Source organism: Lissotriton vulgaris, chromosome 8, assembly GCF_964263255.1.
Source record: "Lissotriton vulgaris chromosome 8, aLisVul1.2, whole genome shotgun sequence".
Classification (NCBI taxonomy): domain Eukaryota; kingdom Metazoa; phylum Chordata; class Amphibia; order Caudata; family Salamandridae; genus Lissotriton; species Lissotriton vulgaris.
This window is the reverse complement of record NC_141696.1, coordinates 108,532,411-108,548,883: the sequence shown is the minus strand read 5'-3', so window position 1 is coordinate 108,548,883 and position 16,473 is coordinate 108,532,411. Positions and strand designations below refer to the sequence as shown.

At 45.9% G+C, this 16,473-nt stretch overlaps 1 protein-coding gene across 1 annotated transcript in view; it reads left to right on the top strand.

Annotated features, from left to right (window-relative positions):
* Nucleotides 1–16,473, top strand: part of NUMA1 (nuclear mitotic apparatus protein 1) — a 739,614-nt gene that overhangs the window by 40,641 nt on the left and 682,500 nt on the right. The gene's annotated exons all lie outside the window — the stretch shown is intronic.

Sequence of the window (16,473 nt, the reverse complement as noted above, 5' to 3'; positions counted from 1 at the left end):
CGGGCGACGATGAAGACTTTCTCAAGACAGTCTGGGTCACTTTAAAACAGCTATTGTCACCTCTGGAACTCAGACTTTCACGTATTGAGAATAATCTTCTCGAGATGGATAAGACCTTAGTCTCCCTGGCCACTCTTAGCCTAAAACAACTGGAAGCTAGTTATCCCTGTATCGCTGAGGGTGTCCCCCAGGATGGCGATTATGGCATCCAATCGGCCCCAGAAACTAACGTTATTTCCCCTGCTCCTGTAATGTCGCCCCCGGTTTTGCCCCCACCCTTACCAAAACCTACTCCAATACCGAAACCCCGGACAATCCCAAATGTTCCTGTTCCTCTCATACCAAAACCCCCAAAACCAGCGACAAAAGGCTCCGAGAACCAGACCCTGCCCAAAACTATCCCTAAGGCAGCTCACAAGCCCAACAAGACCAATACCCTCCCTCCCCCGCGTATAACTAACCAACACCATGGTCACCAGAACTTTCGTGGGGGCTATATTGATCTCCCTCCCGACGCCGGGCCCTATGTCGCCATACTGGCTGGGGTACCGCCACTTGACCCTCATTCTATGGAGACCCAGTGGTCCCTAAAGAATAAGGTGATTTACTGGCTTAACGTCAACAGGCAGCTCCCAAATACAATCAGGAGCAGGGTCCTAATGGTCAGGAGAGTCCCATGGGTGGGTCGTACCCATAAATCCATTCCCGGAGACTGCATAGTGGTTTCATTTGCAGACCCCCACACAGCCCAACTCATTACTACATGGGATTCATATGACACTGACCAATCTATCGTCACCAGACCCCTTACTTTTTTCTACCCCCCTAAACAGACTGTTGAGCTACCTGGGGCTTGGCCAATAGCCCACAACCGTAGATGGAAAGGACAGGGGCATGGCTGGCAACCCACTAATAATTGGTGGGAAGGAGCACCCACCATGAACAGGTTTGAGTGTCTGGATCAGGTGGATTGACTGGGAACTAGCGTTCCCTCAACCCCTACAAATGCCCATAATCCTCCAATGGTTACCGTTACGAGCGAAAAATTATTGTCCACAACCCAAAATCCAAATCTAATAGGGATAGACTTAATCTGCACAGAACAGCACACTCTTACTCCACAGGTCACACGACAGAGCTGGCACACCCCCAAGATCTGAAAGGCATAATGGGGAACGAAGGTCATTATCCTCAGGAAAGTGGAAACCCTATGCACTCTCTCTTTTCCTGGAATGTAGCAGGTCTGGGTAGTAAGATCACCCATAAACCTTGGCTGGAGATCGTGCAGAAGTATGGCATCCTTTGTCTCCAAGAAACCTGGCTTGTAGAGGAAGCCCACATCTTGGGCTACCGAACATTTCATTCACCCGCTGTCCCATCAACCCAGGGTCGCAATAAGGGGGCTTGTGCATATACATCTCGAATGTAGGGGATGTAAAAGTTTACAATTTTCACTCCAATCAGTATTTCCAAATTATACTACTTAAATGGGGCACTATGTAAAAGGTGATACTCGTAAATTTCTATAATAATTTGCCAATTATTGAAGTGGAATCGAATATGAACAATATGATCTATCACATCCACAAATTGAGAGATCAAGGCACGGGGGATCTCATAGTGCTGTGGGTAGGAGACTTCAATTGTACCATCTGTCCGTCTTCTGAGTTAGGTTCGTGCGGCCTTTCAGATATCGGGGAGGATGGTCCTCTGCACTTCTCCCACACCAATCTGGGGTCTCTTCTCAACAACGTCATATTCACCTTTGACCTCACTTTTATCAACCAGGCATGCTCCCCCCCGGTTCCCTTTGCCCCAACGTATAATGGAAGAGGTTGTAAAACCCAGGGGTGTGGAATTGTTTAAAAAATGTACTTGTCCAGTGGACAAAATTGTGCAGAAAACTACTTGTCCTGCAAAGAAATCTACTTGTCTTACCTGTTTCCTAAATCAGTTAAACCGACCACCAAAATTGTACGTTTGATCTTAGAGAGTGCATTTTAGGCATCCTAGTGCTGAAGCATTGGGAGAACAATGTCCACAAAGAGGGAGCATACAGGAATCAGAAATTACACTTTACCCGGTGTATGCTATACTGGTTAATCAATATTGCATATTTACATGACGTATATTTTTGTACAAGATATTTACAATGAATATAAAAGATTGTCACAAATCAGCTAGAACCAAGACTGGCATGTTTTAATAAAGTACACAGTGGTATAAGCAGACATCCAGGGAGAACCATGAATAATGTGACTGGCAGGACAAATCTAGCAAAAAAAGATCTCCGGGCCTGATGACAAAAGCCAGAAGAATTAACTTGTTTGTTTTCAAAACTTTCTCCATTTTTTCAGATGGAGGCTCGAGAGTACTCTAGCAAATTGTAGGTGCATTTTGATAGGACATAGGCGCAGACACTGAGGATTTTGACCAGAAACAACAACTTATGAATAGTTTTTACTTTGTGCTATCCAGATTTGCTCAACCATCATTTTGTCCCGGAAAGCCAACTCACAAGTCTGCAGATAGACAGAAAGGAATGATAGGTTATGGAATAGGGTCAAAAATCAATGGCAACTTAAAGAAAGGGTTACATAGTTGGGTGTTAGAAAGACAACATAAAAAGTCAGACATTTGCAAAAGAAGGAGGAATGGAAAAATAGGATAAAAAGAATGAACTCACAGTAAATGCGATAGTCACCTTGGTCACGCGGTTAATATGGAGGTGGCTGCCCCAGTATTCAGCCTCCAAAAATTGATAACATCCCCAGAATGTTATTAATACTTCGCAAATCCGTAGGTGTCTCCCTCAGGACAGCAGCCAGAGAACAAGTCAATAGAGACCACTGAGGCAAGTGTTGCACCTGTGCACTGTACACAAGATTTTTAAAATGAAGCACCTGTCAGTGTCCTCCAGGTGTAACATGTTCTAAGCACGCCCGACACCAGAACATGGAAAACCCTCCATCACATGTATGACAGAGGTAACAAGATTTACAAACATTCACATCAGCATTACAGTGGGAGTCAGTGATGATCAAGAGGTTACATGGAGAGCCAGTGATGTATCGGGGGGGGTGCAGGGTGGGTTACGGAGGGATGCAGTGATGTCCTGAGGGAGGAGGTACACAGGGTGGCAGTGATATAACAGGGTGGGCAGGAGGGAGGAGTTACAGAGGAAGGCAGCAATGCCCTTAGGTGGGGGTTAAAGTGGGAACCATGGATGGCCCATTAGTTAACATCTAAATATGGGAGAGGTCCTAAAGAAGGAACCACTTATGGCTTCAGGGTAGGGAATACAACAAAGCTAGGGTTATGCTGATTTTTAAAGAAGAGAGATGGTTTGGCATTTAACAGAAAAGGGAGATGAGAAACACAGGGAACTAGATGGTTAGTAGAGGACAGAAAGGAGGGAGGGCAGCAGGGAAGTGGAGGAATAGTGGTTTTACCCTGGTAGTTTGAGAGCAAAGGAAGGGAGCCAAAGTTGGTTAGCGATGTATAAGGATATATATAAAAAGCAAAAAAAAAGGGGGCTTTTATTGGGTAAAAAAATACAGCATGGGGGTTAGACTGGGTCACAATGGTAAACTGTACCAATGGCAGAGACTTTAGACACAGCAAGAGAAAGGAGATGGGGTGAGCAGGGAATTAGAAAAAAGACAAGTTCTGAGACCGCAAACAGGAGAAGGTAAGGGTGGTAGACATAGCTTGAGGTGGTTAGGGTGTTACGTAGCAAGTAGAGTATGTTGAATAGTTGGTAAGTTTGTAATTTATGCCGGCTGGCACACAGCATAAGTACACGTTCAATTGCTTCTGCTGCCTCTCCTGAGAGGTTTGCAAAGTTAGCTGTTTCTGCTTTAAGCAGCTTCTAACTGGAACTTTTCCATGTGATGTATTTATTTGTTTTGCATAGGATCACTTTCCAGTAGAAAGAACGTCCTTCCTGACTGCCTGGGAGTAAAAGTATTGGATCTGTGGTGTAATTTCATGTTCAGCTTCATTGCAAGATGTAGCTGTGAAAGAGAATCCGGGGTTCTATAGGCAAATTTTCTTTGGAAACACTTACATTACCTTCTCAACGCAGTTTACTTTCCTATCTATTTTTAAGAAACACGTTTCTGTACACTGCATAAACCCACTGTCCTGCCGTACATGCTGCTTTATGTACCCCTCCCAGTACATTTGAAGTACATTTCTGCCTTATGTAGGCACACAATGCGCCAGGCTCTTATGGAAATGTGGCTTTATTATCAGCTACCACACGAGGGCGCTGAGCCTCCAATCACAACCACTTAACCACTTTGTGTGATCCTGGGCATGTGTTAAATTAAAGAGATCACCCTTAGTTTAGCGCCCCAGTGAATCCCTAAAGTCACGCTTACTGCTGCACAGAAAAGCATGTGAAGTCCCTGACAATTTTAAATGCAAGGTTTTGGTAACATTACTTAATTGAAATTAAGGGTCAAAGGGCCAGATAAGCCACGAGGAGAGATAAAGGCATAGTGCAGGCACCGTGTGAAATGTGAGAGGCTTATGGAAATGGAAGTACTGGACGGAGCTTTAATGTACACCCTGGTTGTAACATGAGATGTCGAGGGGCAGGGGCTGCAGGTGAGCCTGGTGGGGGGCACAGGCACCAGATAAGTGCAGAGGGAAAGCAATGTGCGAAGGGAGGGGGCCGTGAATTACTTCACTCCAGGACTCAAATGCGAGTGAGTGGGTTGCGACCCGAGGGCTGTATCTGAGAGGCCCAAGGGTAGCGCATCAAAAGGGTGAACAGAGAGCCCAGGTGAGAGCAGGGTCTGCCAGGCTCTTACCCGCCAGTGCGGTGGCTGTTCTCGGACTGCAGAAGCGGCATCATTTTTCCCTCTTGCACGAAGGATTGAAAGAGACAGAAGAGGAGCCTGGAAGCTGCATGAAAGCTGCGTGGAGACCGCCAAAACCTCTCAGCTGACAGCGCATTGCAATTTGTGTTTGAACCTGCCAATTTGAACACATTCATTCTCCTATTCAAATTCAATGGAGACGATGCTGCCTAAAATTCGGAGCGTCCGACTTTGGAGCTGGGGAAGCAGGTTCGGTTCTCCGTGTCTGTTCAACATCCTGTGAATCTGGGCAAATCTTTTAATCTCCCCGTGCCTAAAAATAAAATATGAATCCCTGTGTAATGTAACTGCATCTCATACAAAGCACTTTGTTTCCATCAGGTGTCTCGATTACTACAGTGCACAGTCTTCTTGTCCTTCGGACAAAACAGACATTAAAACTTCTTGCCCTTGCAAGAAATCTAGATGTCTTGGGCGTCGGGCGATAGGAATTCCCCTCCCCTGAAAACCACAATCGATTTTGCGCTGATATCACCTACTCATCGTGACTTTATAACTTTCTGGGAAATTGGGGACGACCCTATGAGCGACCATTATCCCATCACTTTCGGGGTTAAGCTTATGGAGGATAAAGCAAAGGAACCTAGTAGGATTTTATACCCGCATGAGCTCACCCTAACCAAGACCAACGGGTATGTAATTAAATGGGAGAAAATGAACCCTACATCTTTCTTTCAAAATCTCCTATCCTCTTGCTCCACAGACATACTTGTTTGTTTAGAAGAAGATATTGACCCAAAGACCATCATGGCTGCCTTTTCTAACATTCAGCGACACATAAAAAATGCACTAACTAGGAATTGCAAGGACAATGGGAGGCATATACGTGGGTGGTTTGATTCTAGATGCACATCTACCCTGAAAAACTTGAAAGCTTTATCTGCTAACCCAAAAGACAGGGTCCAAATTCGCCAGGCGAGACAAGATTATAAGCTGGCAATTAAACAGCGGAGGGCGACATTGAAGGAGGCCTGGGAAGCTCTGGGGGAAGCCGCTAGGAACAAGGACACTAATCTCTTTTGGAAAGTCATAAGATCCGTATATAATTCAAAAGATAGAGACAATTCTATAGATGTAGCAATAACGGCAGAGCTCTGGGTAGAACATTATGGTAATCTTTATACCAACAGCCAGGGTAATGCCCCGAATCCACGTAAGGTGACTTCACCCACAGATAACATAACTGAGGATAACCCGCTAATTGTCCCTCCAGTACCCCCCTACCCGATTGAACTGGTATTTACCATTCTAGAAGTGGAAGATGCCCTTAGGGAAAGCCCGTCAGGCAAAGCCCCCGGCCCTGATCATACCCCAGTGGACGTCTATAAATCAAATCTGGATTTCTGGGTTCCCCTGTTAACCAACGTATTGAATATGGGAAATAAATGTGGTTTTGTTAATACCTGGTCAGACGCGATCGTAGTCCCCATTTTTAAAAAGGGGAATAGGGACGACCCTGCTTGTTACCGTCCAATATCGCTATTGGACGGACTTATGAAAATTGCAGGAAGGATCGTCCTTAAGAGGATACAACACTGGGAAGCAGAGAAAAAGGTCATCTCGGAACTCCAATATGGGTTCCGCAAGGGACTAGGGACACTGGAGCAATGTCTAAACTTGTCTCTACTAGTCTCTAAATACACTCAGGCTAAAAAAGGGGACCTATTTGTTACCTTTGTTGACCTTAGCTCCGCATTTGATTGCGTGGACCACTCGCTGCTCTGGTCAACATTGGAACACATCTGGGTGGACTCAAACATTCTCACATTTATCAAAGAACTATACAGAGATGCTGGGGCCAGAGTAAGATTCGGGACCCAGGGGCAATGTTCTCAAAAATTCGCCATAAACAGAGGGGTTAGGCAAGGCTGCATACTTGCGCCCTTGCTCTTTACATTTTACATAAATTCCATCGCTGAGAACTTAATAACTTTGCCAGGCGATTACCCAGCTGTCAATGGTAGGCCTGTACCCATTCTTTTATATGCCGATGACGCGGCAATCATGTCTAGGACAAAAGTAGGCTTGCAGAGAGCAGTAAATGAATTTTCATCTTACATGGGTAAAAGAAACTTGAAGGTGAATATTTCCAAAACCTTCTCTATGTCCTGCTCCCAAAAGAAGAACAGACCACCATGCTCAATATATTTGGAGCAGCAAAAGATTGCGATCACAGACACTTTCTGCTACTTGGGCATTGTTTTTGACAGGAGGGGAAGGTGGAAACATGCAGTGTCAGCTAGGAAACTCGCCTTCAGCCGTGCCATAGGTGCCCTACGAACCTTTGCAGGCAAAATTGGGGGTAAACCCATCAGAGAAATGTTACAGATTTACCGGGCAAAGTGCATAGCCACGGCCACATATGGAGCAGGCCTTTGGGGTTTCGAGAACGTGTCCTCACTACAAACTTGCGAGAACACTTTCATTTGTTACTTACTAGGTGTGCCCAAAACCACCTCGACTTTCATGACTCATATTGAGTCCGGTGTTAATTACCTCAGTGACATTATAAAATGATCACCTTGTTTGCTTTGGTATAAAATTTGGACCACAGAGGAGTGCCAATTGAACAGAAACCTCATAAAAGACTGCATGGCTTTAAATGGTGCAGCAAAAGTCAGATGGCTGCGACACGTCCAAACGATGTTTTCTAACATTGGACACCCTGAATTTTATGATGATCCAGAGACCCTACAAACCTTGTCTAGGCCGGCCCTCAAAAAACTTTTAACTACACACCTAGAAAGTGCAAGATGGGACACAGAGAAACTTAAAGGCACTACCCTGAGCTATCAGCAAATTACCCCTACTGAAGGCCTACAATTTTACTTTGGGATTGAAACAGCACCCTACCCTCGCATGCTCTTAACTAGGCTGCGTTTAGGGATTTTCTTCCGCATGGTCACTTTGCCGAAACAGAACGACTGGGCCTCTCTGAAATTAATATGTCCATGCGATGACCATTCAACACAAAGTAACATTCATATCATGTTCTTTTGTAACCTGTATACCAGCCCGAGGAAACTTTTCCTTCTACCATTACTTAAACGCTGGGGGATAAGAACATGTAAATCTGCATACTTGAAATTATTGCTGCTAGAAGATGAGGATGTTATCTTTGTTGTCTCTCGCTTTTTAATGTCAGTGATGCAATACAGAAACTCAATGAGTTAAGTACCACATGTCTAAATCAACTGATCACTGTAATATGAGACCCTTCGTCCAAATGACTGCTGCAGATTTTAATTCTTGGAGAAATGTTTTATTTACTTTTTAATTTTGTTTGCGTGACAGCTGATTTTAAATTCTTGCATAAATTGTACTTGTACGCTTTTATGATTTTTTTGTAAAATCGAATAAAGCTTATTTGATTTGATTTAGTATTAGTATTAGTATTAGTATTAGTATTAGTCTTATTAGTATTAGTCTTACTAGTATTAGTCGTATTAGTATTAGTCTTATTAGTATTAGTCTTATTAGTAGTAGTAGTAGTAGTAGTAGTATTAGTATTAGTAGTAGTATTAGTAGTAGTATTAGTAGTAGTATTAGTAGTAGTATTAGTAGTAGTATTAGTAGTAGTATTAGTAGTAGTATTAGTAGTAGTATTAGTAGTAGTATTAGTAGTAGTATTGGTAGTATTGGTAGTATTGGTATTAGTAGTATTGGTAGTATTGGTATTAGTAGTATTGGTATTAGTAGTATTAGTAGTATTAGTAGTATTGGTATTAGTAGTATTGGTATTAGTAGTATTGGTATTAGTAGTATTAGTAGTATTGGTATTATTAGTATTAGTGGTATTGGTATTATTAGTATTAGTGGTATTGGTATTAGTAGTATTGGTATTAGTAGTATTGGTATTATTTTTTCATTATTATTTTATTATCCCCATCTGACAAGAATTAGGAGCATATACTGCTATGAAGGTACACATTTTCCCCCGCAATTGGCCCTTCACCATGACCCAGCGGCCGTCTTTGTCACACTGGACACCCAGAGGTTGGAATTGTATGGCAGAACGAAACATGAGGGCCACCCCCCTTTGTTTCGTGGAGGCTGAGGAACGATGAATGAGTGGAATTGTTTGTGTTTAAGGCATGTGTCCTACGACATGACTAAGTGGGTCTCTTGGAGGGCTACTATGTCCAGATGGTCGTCAAGGACATACTTCATAACTTTTGGCGTTTCTGGGGGGGAATGAAGCCCTTTAATGTTCCATGTTCCAATAGTAATCAGCATCATAGCAGAAGACCAAGTCGCTGCGCCCTGAACAGCCCCACCTCACCCCCATCCTGGATGGTTAGTGTTGAGCTTCCCACGATGGAACCCCCCTCCTTGTCCAACAGTGCCCCACGCCACCCCAGAGGACTTCTAGCCCCACCAGATAAAAAGCCACCACGACTTCCCTCCCTACTTCACCCCCCCCTCCCCACCTCCCTCCCCCTCCACAACAGAGGAACAGACCACCTGCGCGAAAACTCTGCAAATAAACAAAAAACGGCTGCCACCACGCCCCTCCCACTCCCAAACCCCTACAAAAACATAAAAAAGAGCAAACCAGAAAACAAAACAGAAACCAGTGCTAGGTCTCATTGTAGGGCGAATCCGCCCCCACATGAACCGAGGGGGCAACGGGTCCAGGGACCCAGTCTGCGCCCCAACCCGGCAAGGTCTCATGAAAGAATCAATAATACAACATAAGTGTGCCTTGAATGTCCCAGCAGGAAGGCAGACTAGTAATCACTGGGCACATGACCTCTAGAAGTCAGTCCATCCTAAAGCATTGGCCAACCAACCACCCCGTGAGAATGGCAGTGATAAAGCATAAGACCCTTGCAAGAGTTCACAAAACGTCCAGCGACCCCAGAGTTTCAGAAGAGGTTTCTGCCACCCTCGCGTAGGAGCCAAGAAGAAGCAGTCTGAGGGTGCATTGCTACTGACAGAGAAAGTACTCAGTCTCACCTTTGTCGAGGCCCCAGATCCCCCGGAACGTCCTCGCCGCAGGCATGGCGGCTCAGGCAAAGCAGAGCCCCTCAATGGGGGCAAGCAGACTTGCACCTGTGGGAGCACCACTTGTCCGCTGTCAACGTCGTCCTCGTTGCGAGCTCGGCATCCAAGTCTAAGTGGATGGTGCAACCTGAGAGGAGTCTCCAGGCGCCTCGGGAGTGGGGCCCCCCTCCTCCGTTGGGAGGCCCAGTAGATTCAATCCATCCTTCAGATCGGTGATGTGTCTCCGCTTATTTTGGTACTCAAAACTAAGTCCAAAAGGGTACATCCAGCGGTACCTGATGCCATCCGCTTTTAGCTTGGTGGTGACCAGCCTCGGTGTCTGCCTGCGCGCCAACGTAGAGGGGGCGATATTCTGATACATGGCACAGGAATAATTCTGAGAGTAGATGGAATCCTTCGCTCGACCTGCCTGTAGCACCGCTTCTTTGACTTTATAGGAATGGAACTTTGCCAGCACGTCGCGGGGCCTCCTCTTATCACCATTCTGCAGGGTACCTATTCTATGAACTCTGTCCAGTTTTATCTTGAGTTTCTGGGGGCTCAGGATCTCCGCGAAAAGTCCCTCTACAAAAGCTTCTAAGTCAGGCCCTTCTGCGCCTTCCTCGAGGTCTCTGATCTGAATGTTCTCCCTCCTTGCACGATTTTAAAGGTCCTCGGCCTTAAGCTGCATCTGCCGTAGCTGTTCCTTAAGAGCGAGGATATCGTCTCTGCACTCTCCGGTAAGTTGCTTGTGTTCCAGATGTTGCCTCTCCAAATCTAGGACTCTGGTGCCCACCGAGTCCACATCCTGTTGGAGAGATGTCAACCACTCGGACATCCGCTCGCAATTGATCTATGGAGGACTTGATGTCTTGACAGAGTTCAGTGCGAAGCTCTGGCTTAAATTCTTTAAGCATGGACATTAGATCGGGTTTCGAGAGGACCATGGTCGCCTTGTCAGTATCCCTCCGTAAGGGCTGGGCGCTTGTCAGCGGTGGTGAAGAAATCAGATACTTTGCTGGTCCCCTTATTCATCCCTTTCTAAGGTGGCATAAGGAGCGGGCCCCACGTGGCCCAACAGCCCCGGGCCCCGCATGACGTGACATGACGTATAAATGTAAACTGAATGCATGTTTGGGAGTAACTATGCAAGATGATTCCAAATCAGATTTTCTGAAAATTATAGAGTTGTATTCTATCAACTTTTGGATAAAACACATCTTGTTTCCTCAGACATTATAGGACAATTAATGGTTCCAATACCTAGCTGTTTGGCCACAACAATTAATACATCTATAATCTTTTTTTTTTTTTTTAAACCTTTATTGCAGCATTCATAAAATACAAGCATGGGCCTACAATCGCAGGGGCCGGCCGCTTAACAGTAGCAAACCTTGACGTATCATAACACAACACAGCTCTTCAGCAGACAACCCTGAGGTCCGGCAGCAATTCAGGATGGATCTTGTATCAGAATGCATTAATAGATCACAGGATATAATAAAGGTCTTCTTTTTATAATATTCAAATGATCGGATCAGGTGCCATACAATCTAACAGGATACGGGGGACAGGCCAAGGAAACAGGATATGCGTGAGGAAACAGCCATTTGTGGGTCTCTGGCGTTGATACCTATATATCAGTGTAAAACAGTAAGACAGTATACATTTTCGTGACCGCCAGTTCTCAGGGCCCGCCCACCCAGTAATTCGAATAACGTGAGAAGCATGGACTCTAATATCAGAGCACAATGAAATCGAAATAAAACACCGACCATACCGATCCTAAAGGAAATATGGGAAGGGAGAAAAAGGCCATAGAAAACAAAAAAGGAAAAATAACCCCCCCCCCCTCCCCTCTAACCCCTCACCCTGCACCCCTGCCGATGGCTATAGCCTAACCCCACTAGCAGCGTGCCTGTCGCCCTATTAACCTAAACCCTAAAAGAACGAAAAAGAAGAAAGGAGGAGGGCCTAATCATACGGTGTTCCCGGCCCCTTGGCTCTCCCGCCAAAACAGACACCCCCTACAGCCAAAGACGGACGTAAAGCAACTCTTACAAAAATCAAGAAGGGGCACCGTGATACACCGCCCAGCCGCTATTATTAAACAGTTACAATTCGAACTTCCATAACCAGTGTTCCAAACCATCCCAGTTCAATTGACTCAACCTTGACCCTTTCAAATCGTCACACGAACCCTCCCCAGCGAAACCCCGGAGGACACTAACCAGTCATAGACGAGATGGAAAGCATCGAAAGGCAATCCATTACCCCATTTGGCCAGGGACTCCAAGAGGTCTTAACGCGCGGAAAATTCCCCTCTTCAAGCTGGACTGTCCTGATAGTTCTTGCCCCGGAATCGTAGAACGTCCAGAAAAGGGGGATAAAACCACAAGATGGGGGAAGAGTTTACAACACAGTTTTCCGGGGGGGGCCTTTCGAGACCTCCAAAGTCGATGATGATGAAAGGCACTGCGATACACTTTTGGTCTCAGGGACAACTTCTTCCAGGGCGCCATTCGTTGGATCCGATATTAACATCCACACTCTTTCCCACAAGGGGTCCTCGCTCGAAGTCAAAATGGCCACGGCTTGAGGGGCTATTTGCTGGTTCAACCGTGGGGCAGGGTCCGGTACTTCGAACAGGATCCCAGTCAGACTTTCATCCATTTTGGCCATTAGCACAGCCACTTGCGAGTGAAACTTCCAAAGTTCTGCCAATATTGTTTCCAGCGTTGGCTCAGCCGCCGTTTGATCCACTATACCACGTTCGGTGGCAGTCACAATCGACTCCTCGGGTGAATCAGGCATTTTTGGGGGGGGGCTAACAGGATACTGAGAGGGCAAGCGTGCCCAGCGACCCGCAGTTATCCACAGCCGGGAGAACCCGGCGCAGCACTGCAGTCATGGGTCTCGACCCGCCGAACCCCGGCAGGAATCTATACCGGGTCCGCGGTACAGGGATCCCCACACACAATCAGCAGCAGTAGGTCACCTCTCTCAACGCTGGGCACGGAAAACAATCGCCACCAAATTCGGGCGTAGACAAAGTCTCCACTTCGGTAGACCGGACCCTGCCAGGGTCTCTCAGCCGATGTTGTTGAACGGCAACCTGGCCTTGCAGTTACTCGAGGCCCCGGCTTCACTGCTGGAACAGGCCACGATCTTGAACTCGGTGTAAGTTCGCAAAATCAAATGATAAAAGCTTGGGGATTTCACCACCGGAGTGAGGAACACTTCATCCAGGTAGAGGCTGGGTGTAAGATCAGGATATCGTACAGGATCTCGTGGCGGAATACAGAGGTCGGCGGAGCCGGTAACCTAAGCAGCCATCTTGTTTGCCGTCGTAGCTCCTCCTCTTATAATATGTGGAAAGAACATGCCATTCTTTAATCAAACTGCTTATAAGGTGTTCCGGAAATGGAAGTATATAAGATTCCAGTAATCTTTGGCCAGACTTGAATCCAAAAATCCTTCACCTTTGTACTTTTAGATTTTCTATGTAAAGAGCTCCAATAGGCTCAGCACAATAACAGCATGAAATAAAATAAGATGAGTTAATTGTATTCGAAGAAGAGGTATTGATCGATCTGTTGATGAAAAAGTGTTGTGGAATCTAACAATATTTGGATTTTAGTGTAATGGACTGCACAAAGTACTTAATACAAGATGCTTATTGACATTAGTTATGTTTTAATGTTTTTTTTTATATTAGTAATTGTCAATACATTTTAGAAGCTTTAGATGGCTAAATCTAGATAGTTAACGGCCAGAGAAAATCTATCTGGATCATCAAAAGGCTGTTTATATGATAGGGAGATCAAGAAGAAAAAATATCTCCAAGAGGGTTCCGGAGATATTTAATTTACACGGTATTGTAAATCAAAGCATTTCACTCAACCGTGAACAAGCACTGGCAAATTCCCAGAATTTGATACTGAAACGTTTTTACTAAAATGTTTGGGCTTCGTGTAATGAGGACATTTGGAGTCACTTTAAACGACCAACTCCAGTAGGGAGCATGTCGGGGACCATCAAGGTCATCAAATGATAACCACAGCAGGTGAAGCAGTCTTCAGTCAGTTCCAGGCACTTTTATCCTTTGCAGGGTATTTCTATGCAAGTGGTCCTGATGCAAGGGATGAACTATGCTGAAGATGCTCAAAATGTTGAGGATGCGGTCGAATGGGGTCTTGCTGTGTCTTCTTGGTTCACGAAGAGGGTGAGGCGGTCCTGGTCGTCCTTCAAAGTCCTCTCGGTACTGGCAGAAGTCCAGTCGCTACTGGACTAACAGTTGCCCAGTATCCTGGCCATGAGCCAGGCCTTCCTGAGTCAATTACTTGTCCTCTGGTGGTTCCAGCTGCACTCTGACAGCACTCGCTGTCTCGGTGAACTTGGGTGCAACTTTGTGTTGGGCCCTGGTCCTTGGTGGTGCATTGTGGCAGTTGGCGGCTAGAAGACTTTGGTCCACCAGCTTGCCCCAGCATGTGTGCGAAAGTGCCATCTTTCTTGCATTGGTATGACCCCGCTTTTTGCTGATGTGCTTTGACTGTGTGCCCTGGGCTCCTGCCAACCAGGTGCTCAGGGCCTGTGTTCCTTCCCATAAGCTGTGTTGAAACAAAACCCAATTGGCCTCTCTGGCCACCTGTTAGCCCCTAGTAAATGGCACCCTACAGGGCTCAAAAAATTCTCTCGACCGCTCGCATGTGCGAGTCAGAATAATTCAGGACGAGCTATTTTTAGGTCCTACTCGCCCTTTCTGGTGAGTAGGAAGACAAACTGACAATTGACCTCTGCCTCTGAAAGCAGAGGAAATGTGACAAGATAGCAAGATTTAAAGGCATCTTTATTGCTCACAAAGTAAATGAGCAATAAAAATGCTTTTAAATCTTAACTTCTCACATTTACTCTGCTTTCAGAGTCAGAGGTCAAGTGCATTTCACTTAGGTCAAGGAGATTTTCTAGGTTACTAGACCTGCAGGTCCAGTGCATTTCTTATGAATTTTCGAGTCCTGCCCTATGTACCCAGGGTATGGTGACCAGAGGAAACCCCTAAGGGCTGCAGCACTTATTGTGCCACCCTTGGGGCCCTGTACCCTGACACCCACACACTGCCTTTGCAGGCTGAGTGTCTAAGTACAGAACTAAACAGAGTCGACCTGTCACACTGTGTGCCATGCCCACAACCTCACTGCCCTGGCATACATCAGTCACCCCTTTAGATGGGTGCCGTGCTCCAGTTGTGTGTGCATAGGTGCATGAGCCCTGTGCCCCTACAGGGCCCAGGGTGCTGGGAGTAGTCATTACGAACTCCAAAGCACCATGATGGCTTCACTGAAGACTGAGAAGTTTGGTATCAAACTGCTCAGCACGTTAAACCCACACTGATGCCAGTGTGAGGTTTAATGTAAAATGCACCAGAGGGCATCTTAGAGATGCCCCCTGAAACCTAACCTACAATCCGCGTCTGAACTGGGAGGCTGCCTAGGCTGCCACACAGCAGACATGTTGCTGGACCCCTGGTTGGAGAGCCCCATGCTCTCCTGGGCCTGGAACAATGCACATCCTTGGCAAGGTGGCTGGGTTCCTGCCCCCCTCCCACAGGAAAGTAGCAGACTAGGGGGTGTACCCACCCCAGGACTGGGACCTATTGGTCCCTTCTCTTGCCCTACCTGTAACACCCCTAAATGCAGTATTTAGGGGCTCCCTGAACCTTTCTTCATCAGATCTGGATAAGAAAAGAAGAAAGAAGATCAAGAAGACCCGCCGTGCAGCTGCTAACCACAGGACTACACCCACTGGCTTGGCCCCAGCCCTACCGGCCTGTCGATCCAGGAACCTGCTCCCCTCTAATCCCGCCGACTCCTGCGGATAGCAACCTTGGGACGCTGGAGGACCTGCCTGCCTTGACCCTCTTAAAGACTGGGACTTCCATTAGCAGAGGCTCTGCTTCAACAACCATACCCCTGGTGCCAGTCAGGAAGCACAAGACCAACCCACTCTGCATCCGCCGAGCCCGGCCTGTGCCTGAGTGATCCAAGAACACTTTCCTGCCATTGGATAACATTGACTGGTTTGACTCGAAATCTTCTAAGTGTGAAGTTTTGAAACTCTAAAATATTTCTATAAAATCAGCCGAATACTGAATTCTGAAGAACTCACCTGTGTTCAGGAGAGAAGCCAGTACTGTACCGTGTAGCCCAGTACTGAACTGCAAAGGTAATCCTAACCGGGGTTACCAGTAACCTGAATTTTCTCCATAGGAATCCATTGTCTGCTTTTCTGTGAAATTTCTTCTAAGTGTCTACTTTTTGAAAACTTGAAATATTCCTTAAAAATCGTACCAACTAATGAAATTTAATTACTTACCTGTCTTAAGTAGAGATCCCAGTGCTGGCTAGGAGTCCCGTACTGGATTACAAAAGTAACAAGAACTTACTTCACCTGTAACCTGAATTGTCTCCTATTGGATAGCATTGCTAGATTTTCACTGAAAAGTTTCCAAGTGTGAGCTTTTAAAATATCTTTATATTCCTTAAAAATCATTGCAACAACCAAAACGTTTTTACTAAACTGTTTTCAGCTTAGACCTCTG